Consider the following 14,178-nt stretch of genomic DNA (forward strand, 5'->3'; position numbering starts at 1 on the left):
CGTACTTTAAAAAATGTGGCTTCTTGCGTACTGCAGTGTTGCTTCGTGCAATTTGCAAGATGACACTTACGAGGCCTTGACTCGAGGCGTGACTTAAGAAGAACGGCAAGCCAGGATCGTGTTTGGGGGGGCGGGGGGGGGGGGAGCGGCCGGGAGCGCCCAAGGCCGCAACACACTGGGAAAACAATGGTATACACAATATAAACCAACCCAGGGACAAAGAAGGTAAACCAAGGACAAGGAAGGTAAACCAGGGACGATGAACGTAAACCAGGGACGAGGAACGTAAACCAGGGACGAGGAACGTAAACCAGGGACGAGGAACGTAAACCAGGGACGAGGAACGTAAACCAGAGACAAGGAACGTAAATCAGAGACGAGGAACGTAAACCAGGGACGAGGAACGTAAACCAGGGACGAGGAACGTAAACCAGGGACAAAGAACGTAAACCAGGGACGAGGAACGTAAACCAGGGACAAAGAACGTAAACCAGGGACGAGGAACGTAAACCAGAGACAAGGAACGTAAACCAGGGACAAGGAACATAAACCATAGACGAGGAACGTAAACCAGGGACACAACGTAAACCAGGGACAAGGAACGTAAACCAGGAACGAGGAACGTAAACCAGTGAATAAACAACGTAAACCAGACGAGTCTACTTTGTTTACTAAGGCTACACATCTCAATCAATGAGTCAAAATAAGAGTAGTCGACGCGCGTGAGTATACTCACTCTACGCTGACCTTGGATACTCGCCCAAGTATGCCCCTGTCGAGCTACGCAAAAAAATATATATATATTCATATTCTCGAGCCTCGGGAATACGCCAAGGACCCCCTGGACGCAACCCGTGCGTCACGCAATAATTTACGCACGGATCTAAACCTAATTACCTCGTACAATACGCCATCTGGCTGCTGGACTGGCCAACCAGGAGGCTGTTGGACGCGGCTGGTCGTACGTACGAGTCACAGTCTGGTTGATCAGGCACCTCCAAAGGATACCTGATCAACCAGGCTGTGATTCATGCCGCACAGATATGAGTGTGAGGGAGATTAGTTTCTCTCTCACCTGCTTAGATAACCTGAATAACAACCTACAGGTGTGCAGATCACCTGATATCAACCTACAGGTGTGCAGATCACCTGATATCAACCTACAGGTGTGCAGATCACCTGATATCAACCTACAGGTGTGCAGATCACCTGAATATCAACCTACAGGTGTGCAGATCACCTGAATATCAACCTACAGGTGTGCAGATTACCTGAATATCTACCTACGGGTGTGCAGATCACCTGAATATCAACCTACAGGTGTGCAGATCACCTGAATATCAACCTACAGGTGTGCAGATCACCTGAATATCAACCTACAGGTGTGCAGATCACCTGAATCTCAACCTACAGGTGTACAAATCACCTGAATCTCAACCTACAGGTGTGCAGATCACGTGTGTCTCAAACCACACGTGTGGTTTGAGACACATCTGTACGTCTTAGAGACACATGCATCCGTCAGCAAGTTCCTTCATCCAGCCCGTCCTCCTTAGGTTCCCCAACGTCGAAAAACTGTCGTGCTAAAGTGCCCTTATCTCTAACCTGCCAGAGGACCCAAAACAGAAAACGGAACAGTACGTCAATTCCGCGAGCCGCTTCTATTTTCTCGTACGACCATTTTTTTGGCCTGAGGTAGTAGAGTATACGTCAAAAATGCGACGTTCTATTAGGAGGACGAGTTGCTTCATCAGTAGAGCGGACATTCAGAGTCGCAGCGGATGTTATCGCGTGTTACTAAATTAGACGTTATGGCTAAGTGTTGCAATCCATTCAGGGTTATCTTGAGAGGTTATCTTGAGATGATTTCGGGACTTTTTAGTGTCCCCGCGACCCGGTCCTCGACCAGGCCTCTACCCGCAGGAAGCAGCCCGTGACAGCTGACTAACACCCAGGTACTTATTTTACTGCTTGGTAACAGGGGCATAGGGTGAAAGAAACTCTGCCCATTGTTTCTCGCCGGCGCCCGGGATCGAACCCGGGACCACAGGATCACAAGTCCAGTGTGCTGTCCGCTCGGCCGACCGGCTCCCGTGGCTGGCTGGCTAATCTGCGCATCTTCCAGACCCAGCAATTAAAATAAAGATATCGCAATCGCTAATTTGTAAATGCTGAAATCTATACGAGCTCGAGAAAATAGTATATGCAACGCATTTCAAAGAAAACGTTTGCAAAAAGGCTAAAAAAAAAAGTTTCAATCTATATAATGCCTTTTTTTCCATAGAATTAATGCCGGAAAAAAATAACAGATTGACAAAAAAATATTAAGAGCATTCTGACCTTAAGAGTTTGCTACAAGGAACCAAAGGTTTTTTGTGTGGCAAAGAGCCAATGACCAAGAAGTGGGCGGAGCCAGAGGGCGAGCGGAACTATGGAACCCGGGTATATAAGGAGCTGCGCCTTGTCCCTCCTACACACACTCAACAAGAAGCCGTCAACGCTAACTCTCCTCCTTCAACATGAAGTTTGTGAGTTCAAACTTTTTATCTTTTAGGATTCTTCCTTTTGTGTAAAGGGATATAGGTACACTGAGAGGTGCTCCACAGCTGCTCAAGTACACTGAGAGGTGTTCCACATCTGCTCAAGTGTGTGTACACTGAGAGGTGTTCCACAACTGCTCAAGTGTGTGTACACTGAGAGGTGTTCCACAACTGCTCAAGTGTGTGTACACTGAGAGGTGTTCCACAACTGCTCAAGTGTGTGTACACTGAGAGGTGTTCCACAACTGCTCAAGTGTGTGTACACTGAGAGGTGTTCCACAACTGCTCAAGTGTGTGTACACTGAGAGGTGTTCCACAACTGCTCAAGTGTGTGTACACTGAGAGGTGTTCCACAACTGCTCAGTGTAGGTGAACAGAGGTATCAGATGAGATGAAACGTCACCCAAACTCTTCTATTTTACTTAGGGACTGAACCCGGAACCTTTCGAGTGTGACTAACTGCGCCGACCACTACGCCACAGGACCCCCATGGTACCCAATCACTTGGATTAGTCTGTATATACAGCGACAGCCGCGCTTCTTGCAAATTGGCTGTTCGATTCCCAGAGGTCCAGTGGTTGAGCACCGTTCCTCTCCTCCGTCCAGTCCCTGATCCTTGCCAAGGGCGATAGTCACAATGGGTCAGTGCTCCCTCCACATAATTATCTTATCGATTCCGAAAAATATATATGTTTTTACGGTATTGGTGCAGAGAGAGTTCGCTCCTGAAGTTCTCCTCTCTGGCCTTGAGATAAGACAGCGTTGGTTAAGCACCAAACTGTCCTTCAGGCTGTCGTGGCCAAACCTGTTCCAAGAGTGTTTTTGTAATAGATGCACAGAGGATCCGCTTCACCTAGAAGTGCGCTGCCACTTATGTTGTGCTGGCTCTTAAGATTGTACTACTTTGTGTGGCTCGCAAGATTAGCTTTCAAGACGATGCCATTGTGATCCATCGCCAGGTCACAATGGCATCGCCGTTGTGTGAGGTGTGTGTGTGTATATATATTATATATTATATATTATATATATATATATATATATATATATATATATATATATATATATATATATATTATATTATATATATATATAATATATATATATATATATATATATATATTATACATCGATATATATCAATGTATATATATATCGTCCAGCACACACACACTACAGTATTAGCTGGTGAGTACTCTCAGGCAATCTGGTTTAAAAATTTCTTATAAATCCGTAAATAGTGTCTGGGACGGTATATATATGAGGGGCAAAAAGCAATACTCCACATTACAAGTTGCCACAATTTCATGACATTGTAGTCATAATCTAAACCTCTACTTTCACTGGCTTAAAACTCCGCGGAGGACTTCCAAGGAGCGTCTTAGAAGGGCCTACAAGGAATATTCTTAGAACTAAGAATGAGGCACGGTCTTACAGGATCAGTTAAGAATGATGACAGGGCTTAAACCCGCTAATTTCCTGCATTTAATCAAAATCATGTTACAAAATATTATACTTAAAACACGCGCAAATAATTGATTTCTTCAATGTTTCAGTTGTGCCTTGTGGTGGTGGTGGCCCTGGCCGCCCTGATGGGGTCAGCCCGAGCTATGCCTGAACCCTACGCCCTGGCTGACCCTGACCCCGCGGCTGACCCACAATTTGGATTTGGTGGATTTGGGCGCGGCTTTGGAGGCGGCTTTGGTGGGCGCGGCTTTGGAGGCGGCTTTGGACACCGCGGCTTTGGAGGCGGCTTTGGACACCGCGGCTTTGGACACCGCGGCTTTGGAGGCGGCTTTGGTCATCGCGGCGGTTTCTTCGGCTAACCTTCAACTGTACACCACCCTCGACCTTCTCGCTAGCAATGGATCCTGACAGAAAAACGTATAACATCAAACCAATTTACGAATCCACGTTAGAATCCATCTGAATCCACCAAGCTAACAACCTAATACAAAAATCTACGACAATTCCGAGCCTCCAGCGCGGCAAGAGATCGCACTGGAGGGATTCTGGACAACCTTTACTGGCCCTATCATCCAGCTCTCAACCTCAGCCTCCACTACACTAGAGGAATCTTGAATCTCAAGATCAATAAACTTCTGATATCTAGGTATTGTCCAACTGATTCTTCAGACATTACTGTTACAAAAAAATGCTTGGGGAAAATAAATGTATTTTTTCATATGTTGTTCTTTTATTCCATGTTCTATTGAAATATGCAGTTGTTTTATTCAGTGACAACATATGACTCCTTCAAATACAATTAAAATCTATATTAACATAATGTGTTAATTATTTATGTTAATTTATTAAGTTAACATAAATAATTAACATGTTGGCCAGGAAAAATTTAAAGAATTGTCCTTCAAATGGCTACTAGAATTCAACTCAAACATGTGCAAAGTAATGAAGCAGAGTGCTGGGAACAGGAGTCTGGACACAAAGTGCCACATGGGGGATAGAAACGCTCGTGAAATGGTACAGAGAGAAAGAAAAAAATAGAGTTGGTGGTTGATATTACAGGGAACCTGTTACCAGAAGCCCCACATAAACTGAATATCATCAGCTGCATATGAAAGGTTGGCTAATCAGAACTGCGTTTAGGAATAGGGAAAAATGAATCGTTCGTGACCTTGTATACCATTCATAGTCTAATTGAGGAATATATAAAGCAACAGCGTGGAATCATTATAACTTTAATCGCAAAACGAAGCTAAAGAATGTTGACCAGACCACACACTAGAAAGAGACGGCACGACGACGTCTCGTCTAACGTCGAAGCTAAAGAATGTCTGGAGGTATCCCAACTGGTCAAGTTCCGGAGCCGAGAGGTATGAGTTACGAGGTAAGGCTAAATAATAAGGCAGCCATGATCCCCACATACAAAATACTCAGGAGACTAAGACAGGGTAAACATGAACAGATTATTTAGCATGGGTAATCCTCGACCAAGAAAACACACAGATGAGAACTATGTATATAAATGGGCGACGGAAATAATTAGAAATGATGATTTCATGTTAGGATAGGGAACAAATAGTTTAAACTGAGAGCTGAAGTAATGGAATTAAACTCCATTCACAGCTATAAATGTAGATTTGACAGAACCCAATTTATTCTGGAATCTATATAAACACCAATCGATTAAGGACCGAGAGGCGGGACCCAGGAGCCATACACAACTAAACGAGTACCTAACAGCCCACACGAATAGGCTCACTTAAGTACAGCTTAACCTAATTTAGGCAATAAAACAGGGAATGAAAACAAATAACCATTCATTAACTAGTAAACAAAGATGCTAAATACTTTTTTCTGTCGTTAAACAGCTGACTCGGGTGAAACAAAGTCTCGACCCTATTATACGAACTCTTAGTTCAACCTTGAAGACGGCCGGAGGTCTGGACAAATGGTCTGCCTGGTAACCGCCGGAATACGTGACACGAGACCATTGAGTCTCGATATTGCCGCCAGACCCGGACCGTTTCGTTGGTCCCGGTCCAACCAGGCTCTTCGACGGCCCGGACAGATTCGTCGTCTGCCGCACATAACACCTGGAGTCACACACGGGAGTTAGATTTTTTCCCAGTTTTCCGGTTAGATCTTCGGCCGAGGAGACGGTGGCTTGGCCCAGAGGTCACTGAATGTCGGCAGTCTTCTAGCAGGTTCTCTGTGTGGGGTAGAAGGCCCTCTGCTCGCCTGCCCTTGGAACTTCACGGATCTGCAAGCATCTGCCTCACAGCGTGTTCATCTGCCGTGAGGCACGGTAGTCGCCGGCCGACAAGGAACGATTAGGCGCAAAGCTGAATTTGTCTTTCTCCGTGACGAGGTCGCCACTAAATAAACAACAGCTAACCTTATATACACTAACAACCTCTTGAAGATATTAAGGCCCATCAACCGCAGGAGAGTTATTAAAGCCAATCAACCACAGGAGGGTTATTAAAACTAATCAACCACAGGAGGGTTATTAAAGCCAATCAACCACAGGAGGGTTATTAAAGCCAATCAACCACAGGAGGGTTATTAAAACTAATCAACCGCAGGAAGGTTATTCAAACTAATCAACCACAGGAGGGTTATTAAAGCCAATCAACCACGGGAGGGTTATTAAAACTAATCAACCGCAGGAGGGTTATTAAAGCCAATCAACCACAGGAAGGTTATTCAAACTAATCAACCACAGGAGGGTTATTAAAGCCAATCAACCACAGGAGGGTTATTAAAACTAATCAACCGCAGGAGGGTTATTAAAACCAATCAACCGCAGGAGGGTTAAAACCAATCAACCGCAGGAAGGTTATTAAAACCAATCAACCGCAGGAGGGTTATTAAAACCAATCAACCGCAGGAGGGTTATTAAAACCAATCAACCGCAGGAGGATTATTAAAACTAATCAACCGCAGGAGGGTTATTAAAACCAATCAACCGCAGGAGGGTTATTAAAACCAATCAACCGCAGGAGGGTAATTAAAACCAATCAACCGCAGGAGGGTAATTAAAACCAATCAACCGCAGGAGGATTATTAAAGCCAATCAACCGCTCGAAGGTTATTAATAACCCCTCTATGAGGGCTGATAGATCTTAAAGCCCAACACCAAACCAATTTACACCACGGAGCCAAAAGGGCAGCGCATGGAACCAAGAAATAATTACAAATGAAGGTTGCACTGGTTGCATTCAGGCAGTTACCTGGTCTTGGTTGTTCTACCAACGACTTTATTGAGCAGTGTAACTACCGGGTACAAACTACTGTGTCCCCCCCTTCTTTCTTTCTTTCTTTCTTTCTTTCTTTCTTTCTTTCTTTCTTTCTTTCTTTCTTTCTTTCTTTCTTTCTTTCTTCCTTCCTTCATTACTTACTCTCGTTTTCCCTCCCCTTTTTTATTTTACTGTGACGTAACTCACTGATGTCTACCTGTGGTGTCCAGTCGTAATCTACCTTGTGGTGTCCACATGTAATCTACCTCTGGTGTCCGCTTGTAATCTACCTCTGGTGTCCACTTGTAATCTACCTTGTGGTGTCCACTTGTAATCTACCTTGTGTCCACTTGTAATCTACCTTGTGGTGTCCAGTCGTAATCTACCTGTGGTGTCCACTTGTAATCTACCTTGTGGTGTCCAGTCGTAATCTACCTGTGGTGTCCACTTGTAATCTACCTTGTGGTGTCCAGTCGTAATCTACCTGCGGTGTCCACTTGGCAAAAAAAAAAAGAATTAGCTGGACAGCATTAGCTGAAAAAAAGGTAGAATTAATTGGCAAAATAAGCATAGTTAGCAGACATGACGTGTTCCTCTGGAAGCCTATAAGAGCTTTATTTCCTCCCGAAGGACAGCTGCTGTGTCCAGATTTTGTTTGGCTGGGTACAGGATGACGCGTCAAAATGGCCTCTTGTGAGGGAGTTGGAGGGAGGAGCCAATAGAGTCGCCAGCTCTGACAAGCGTGTATATAAGGAGAGTTTCGCCTCCTCCAGACAGACAGGACAGTCAGCTAAGGCGTGAGCATTATATCCCTCCGTCATGAGATTTGTGAGTACAACTTACAGCAATGTGTGTCTCTTTTTGCTGTTGTGTTTCTAGGTGCTGAGTACAGCTCACAGCATTGTGTCTCTTGCTGCCGTGTTCCTTGGTGCTAAGTACAGCTAACAGCATTGTCTCATTTTGCTGCTGTGTTACTAGGGGTTGAGTACAGCTAAGAGCAATGGATGTCTCTTGCTGCCGTGTTCCTAGGTGCTGAGTACAGCTAACAGCATTGTCTCTTTTGCTGCCGTGTTCCTAGGTGCTGAGTACAGCTAACAGCATTGTCTCTTTTGCTGCTGTGTTTCTAGGGGATGAGTACAGCTAACAGCATTGTCTCATTTTGCTGCTGTGTTTCTAGGGGTTGAGTACAGCTAACAGCATTGTCTCATTTTGCTGCTGTGTTTCTAGGGGTTGAGTACAGCTAACAGCATTGTCTCATTTTGCTGCTGTGTTTCTAGGGGTTGAGTACAGCTAAGAGCATTGTGTCTTCTTACGGTCCTTAAACACAGTCGGGGGCACGAAATAGAAGGAACGTAAAGTGAAATGCCAATCAAGAGTTGTTAGTACGGCACAACATCGCCGCCATTCCTTGTCTATGTCATTTGTGTACATTAACGCATGCATTAGCATAATCTTAACGAGATGGAAATAATGTTGTTGCAGTTGTCGCTGATGGTGGTGGTGATGGTGGTGGTCCTGGCCGCCCTGATGGGGTCAGCCCGAGCTATGCCTGACCCCTACGCCCTGGCTTACCCTGACCCCGCGGCTGACCCACAGTTTGGACGATTTGGCGGTCGAGGCTTTGGCGGTCGAGGCTTTGGCGGTCGAGGCTTTGGCGGTCGAGGCTTTGGCGGTCGAGGCTTTGGTGGCGGATTTCGCCGTGGTTTCCGCGGATAATCTTACAAACGCGAAGAATAAAAAAAAACGAACAAAAAAAAGGGGGTATAGGATATAAATAAAAAGCAGCCAATCAAACATGCCGACGAGGCTGCCTAAATAAATGATTTTTCCAAACATTTTCATGAATACGTGAATAACAAACTTTATCGATAGTGTGATGCCAAATAAATGATAATAAATTATATGTACTTCCATCACTATTGTTGTTTGGTAACAAATTGGTTAGAAATTCGTAAATTCCCGCAGAATTCTTCGAAAATAAATAAATATATTTATCAATTGTATTTTTCTTTGCCTTATGATGTAAAAAAAATTATATGTGAACAGACGATAAGTAATATAAATCCAATCAAAATGGCCAAAATGACACGTATAACCTGTCATATGAAATATTTGGTCATATTATATATAACCAAATATATTATATACAGGTTATAATATATATATTGCTTGGCGGGCTGCAGACCTATACATATCTATTCCAACTTGGCTAGTCCTGCAGTAAGCTGGCCGGCCTCTCACAGGGTTCAGGTGAGTACTCGATAAACACCTCTAACGAATAGCTGATCAATCAGAAGTGATTCATACGTCAGGTTGCGAGCAGCTGCGTCCAACAGCCTGGTTGACCAGACGACCACCCGCGGGAGGCAGGGTCGGAGAAAGGGCCGCGGGGCCACTGATCCCCGGAACCTTCACAAGGTACGTAGCACGTCAGAAAATCGCGAACGCCTTCCACACTCTGGGTTTACAAAAAGTCTGAAAAATTTGCTATGGAAACAGAAACAAACCGGAACGTACCTTAAGATTGGCGAGTTCCTCTGCTCGACGAGACGCAATTCCTTACCTGAAATGGTATGAAATGAAAGTGAATTAATCATATGTTCTTTATGCATGTAAATCCTCACTCACCAAAGACCTGATCATATTTTAATCCATATATGTAAGCAGCTCAGTTGAAGGGGACACTTGAAGATCGTGGAGTTGTTTACCTTGGGAGGACGAGGGCGCTGGGGTACGTCGTTTAGTGAGGTCACCAATGCCTACGACATTAGCCACGTACAAAAGAACACTTGTGTAAGGGCTAAAGAATAAGTAATTATCAAAAGAAGGCACCAAGCCTGGAGGGCTGTGTAGCTCCACACTTTTAGGTCCTTATTAAAGAAGGAAGGAACAATTAAAGCCGATCGTCGTCGCCCCTAAATCAACACAACAACAACAATTAAAGCACCAGCGCATGTCAACAAACAAGCTGTGACGCGCTAATTGTTCAACATTGGAGCGGTTGGTCTCAGGCCCAATCAACCACCGAAGTTATTAACAACACTTCAACAACTATATATCCAGTCCTTATAACTCACTGTAACTGAACACTTGCTTCTCTTATCCGGGAGAAGAGGAGAAATTATTTAGTTACACTTGACGTATTTTCGTCCCACTCAACACTACGCAGCGTTCACTAACAAATGCTAGAATCATAATGACCTGATCAACGGAGATAAATGTTTCGAATAGTCTTCCTCTCAACCCGTCCTCAGACGAGGTTACTTCGAGCTTTGATCGACCACAAAGATCCATTCATCAATTTTTAAAATACCGTGTATTCCAAATCAGTATTTTCTCGTATATATATTACTATTATTATAGTTTACAATTGGGTATTTAGTTAGGCATACATTAGAGGAAGTGTTCAGGATCTGTTGTACGTGGGTGAAGCATTTATCCAGAGTTGCTACTCAGACAGAGGACATGAGCAAACCACTGTTCAAGAAATGTTGGAACGTCAACGTCATCAGTTTTACCATCTAAATTGTAAAGTGTGAGGAGACCCCAGATCACTTAAGTCTTTCCAGTGTATTACAACGTTTCATCAACAGCGTGACGTCTTCAGGAACATACACCCGGTATGAAGAACACGAGAATACGAAAATTACACGTAACCCGCCAAACACACAGCGAAACTACGATGTTGCTACAACGTTCGAAAAAGTTTTAACACCTCCTAACCAGTTATAACAACCAATATAGCAAGTTGTAACAACGTTCTAATACGTCATAAACACGTTAAGCCAAGATGTAACAACTTTATTACAAGTTGTAACAAGCGGAAAATAGTGACAGTTACGGTTTGTGTTTCCAGGGAAGAGTTAAAGAAGACCTTTCACTGATTCACAGGGCCAAACACAACCTTAGAGATTACCCAAGAGTCAGTCAGGTCCGTCAGTACTTTGTAAGGGGAATACTGCCCATCACCATTAAACCACCACACATAAGTGTTAATGTATAAATCTCCTCTTAGGTCAGATTAATACGTTTTGTGCCCTCTGTAATACCTGTTACGTTTCCGCTCGCTGGGCGAGTATAGGGTGCTCAATAAACTACCCACATCCGGCGGCAGCAATACAAAAAACACGAGTGTGTATATAAGGAGCAGCAGCACAGTGCGAAAGCACAGTCAACAAGACGCCGTGTTCGTCACTTACACCTCTTTCAATATGAAATTTGTGAGTACCCACATTACAAGCGTTGACTCCTGGTTCAACTTAGACGAGCAGCGGTCGTCTGGACTCCTGTTCTACCTGGGGCAGGAGAGGAGCTGGAACACGTGACGTCGTAAACCAAACATTGATCTATATAATATAACATTTGTTCGCATTCGTGTTCCTCACGTGTGCCCCAAAGAATGAGGTGATTTGATAAAATACTACGCCAAGATTGCCATCAGAGTGCCGGCGGGATGATGGGGAATTAGCCTCGGCTACCATCATCTTTTGTCCGGTCGTGTTGGTCGAGTGGTTAAGGTGTCCTGTACACCAGTTGCAGAGTGCTCCTGGCAGTATGGGTTCGAGTCACTTCTGGGGTGTGAGTTTTCAGTTGCATATATGCCTAGGGACCATTCAGGCTTGTTTGCATGTATATATATGTATATATATATATATATATATATATATATATATATATATATATATATATATATATATATATATATTATATATATATGTCGTACCTAGTAGCCAGAACTCACTTCTCAGCCTACTATTCAAGGCCCGATTTGCCTAATAAGCCAAGTTTTCCTGAATTAATATATTTACTATAATTTTTTTCTTATGAAATGATAAAGCAACCCTTTTCTCTATGTATGAGGTCAATTTTTTTTTATTGGAGTTAAAATTAACGTAGATATATGACCGAACCTAACCAACCCTACCTAACCTAACCTAACCTATATTTATAGGTAAGGTTAGGTTAGGTAGCCAAAAAAAGCTAGGTTAGGTTAGGTTAGGTAGGTTAGGTAGACGAAAAAACATTAATTCATGAAAACTTGGCTTATTAGGCAAATCGGGCCTTAAATAATAGGCTGAGAAGTGCGTTCTGGCTATTAGGTACGACATATATATATATATATATATATATATATATATATATATATATATATATATATATATATATATAAGAGCTTTGTGAAAAACATATGTACGACTTGACAGTAGAATGCGAGTATAACCACAAGGAATTAATAGCACATTCTCATCATTTCAGTTGTCGCTGGTGTTGGTGGTGGTGACCCTGGCCGCCCTGATGGGGGTCAGCCCGAGCTATGCCTGACCCCTACGCCCTGGCTGGCCCTGACCCCGCGGCTGACCCACAGTTTGGATTTGGTGGAGGCTTTGGTCGTCGTGGGTTTGGACGACGCGGGTTTCGTCGTCGCGGGTTCGGTCGACGCGGGTTCGGTCGACGCGGGTTCGGTCGACGTAGAGGCTTCTTTGGCTAATCTTCAGCTGTATACTTCACCAGCCATCGACTCCTCGCTAGCAATGGATCCTGACAGTAAAACGAATGACCCAAATAATTGTAATTTAAATACACGTAAACCGCGCCTAATGCCGAACATGACAAAATTGTCAACGTTCAGCCGTAAGACTATACTGGAGGGGTCCTGGATAAACTGTATTGGAGGGATCCTGGATAAACTATACTGGAGGGATCCTGGATAAACTATACTGGAGGGACCCTGGATAAACTATACTGGAGGATCCTGGATAAACTATACTGGAGGGACCCTGGACAATCTATACTGGAGGGATCCTGGATAAACTATACTGGAGGGATCCTGGATAAACTATACTGGAGGGGTCCTGGATAAACTGTATTGGAGGGATCCTGGATAAACTATACTGGAGGGATCCTGGATAAACTATACTGGAGGGATCCTGGATAAACTATACTGGAGGGATCCTGGATAAACTATACTGGAGGGATCCTGGATAAACTATACTGGAGGGATCCTGGATAAACTATACTGGAGGGATCCTGGATAAACTGCACTGGAGGGATCCTGGATAAACTATACTGGAGGGATCCAGGATAAACTGTACTGGAGGGATCCTGGATAAACTGTACTGGAGCGATCCTGGATAAACTGTACTGGAGGGATCCTGGATAAACTATACTGGAGGGATCCTGGATAAACTATACTGGAGGGATCCAGGATAAACTGTACTGGAGGGATCCTGGATAAATTATACTGGAGGGATCCTGGATAAACTATACTGGAGGGATCCTGGATAAACTATACTGGAGGGATCCAGGATAAACTGTACTGGAGGGATCCTGGATAAACTGTACTGGAGCGATCCTGGATAAACTGTACTGGAGGGATCCTGGATAAACTATACTGGAGCTAACCCAACGCCTTCATCACCAGCCTCCACCACACTAGAAGAATCATGAAGCTACAATCAACTTGTTGGCAGGGACCATCTGATTGTTTTAATCAGATGGTCTACAGTTTAACAACTGTTACCATCAGTTAACAATTTAACAACTGTTAATAGAATGCTTAGAATAATAAAATATATTTTCTTATAATAGACCTTTTCTTTTTAACTTAAAACAAATTTACATGGGTTAAGGTGACAATACAAAGCTAACATCTCAACCCATGTTGAAACCTAAACCCCTGTTAATACCTCAACCCATGTTGACACCTAAACCCCTGTTAATACCTCAACCCATGTTGACACCTAAACCCCTGTTAATACATCAACCCATGTTGACACCTAAACCCCTGTTAATACCTCAACCCATGTTGACACCTAAACCCCTGTTAATACCTCAACCCATGTTGACACCTAAACCCCTGTTAATACATCAACCCATGTTGACACCTAAACCCCTGTTAATACCTCAACCCATGTTGACACCTAAACCCCTGTTAATAC

The 14,178-nt window shown here is 43.7% G+C and overlaps 3 long non-coding RNA genes across 3 annotated transcripts; all 3 read left to right on the top strand.

Annotated features, from left to right (window-relative positions):
• Positions 1-2,312: 2,312 nt before the first annotated feature.
• On the top strand, positions 2,313-4,724 carry LOC138353118 (uncharacterized). The gene is made up of 2 exons (XR_011223065.1): positions 2,313-2,528; positions 4,094-4,724. It is a non-coding gene; the product is annotated as an uncharacterized lncRNA (long non-coding RNA).
• Positions 4,725-6,951: 2,227 nt separating this feature from the next.
• Positions 6,952-9,238, top strand: LOC123770770 (uncharacterized). Its single transcript, XR_006774405.2, has 2 exons — positions 6,952-8,068; positions 8,723-9,238. It is a non-coding gene; the product is annotated as an uncharacterized lncRNA (long non-coding RNA).
• Positions 9,239-10,753: 1,515 nt separating this feature from the next.
• LOC138353120 (uncharacterized) lies at positions 10,754-12,806 on the top strand. The gene is made up of 2 exons (XR_011223068.1): positions 10,754-11,460; positions 12,497-12,806. It is a non-coding gene; the product is annotated as an uncharacterized lncRNA (long non-coding RNA).
• The last annotated feature ends 1,372 nt before the right edge of the window (positions 12,807-14,178 follow it).

Source organism: Procambarus clarkii, chromosome 56 (assembly GCF_040958095.1).
Source record: "Procambarus clarkii isolate CNS0578487 chromosome 56, FALCON_Pclarkii_2.0, whole genome shotgun sequence".
Taxonomy (NCBI): domain Eukaryota; kingdom Metazoa; phylum Arthropoda; class Malacostraca; order Decapoda; family Cambaridae; genus Procambarus; species Procambarus clarkii.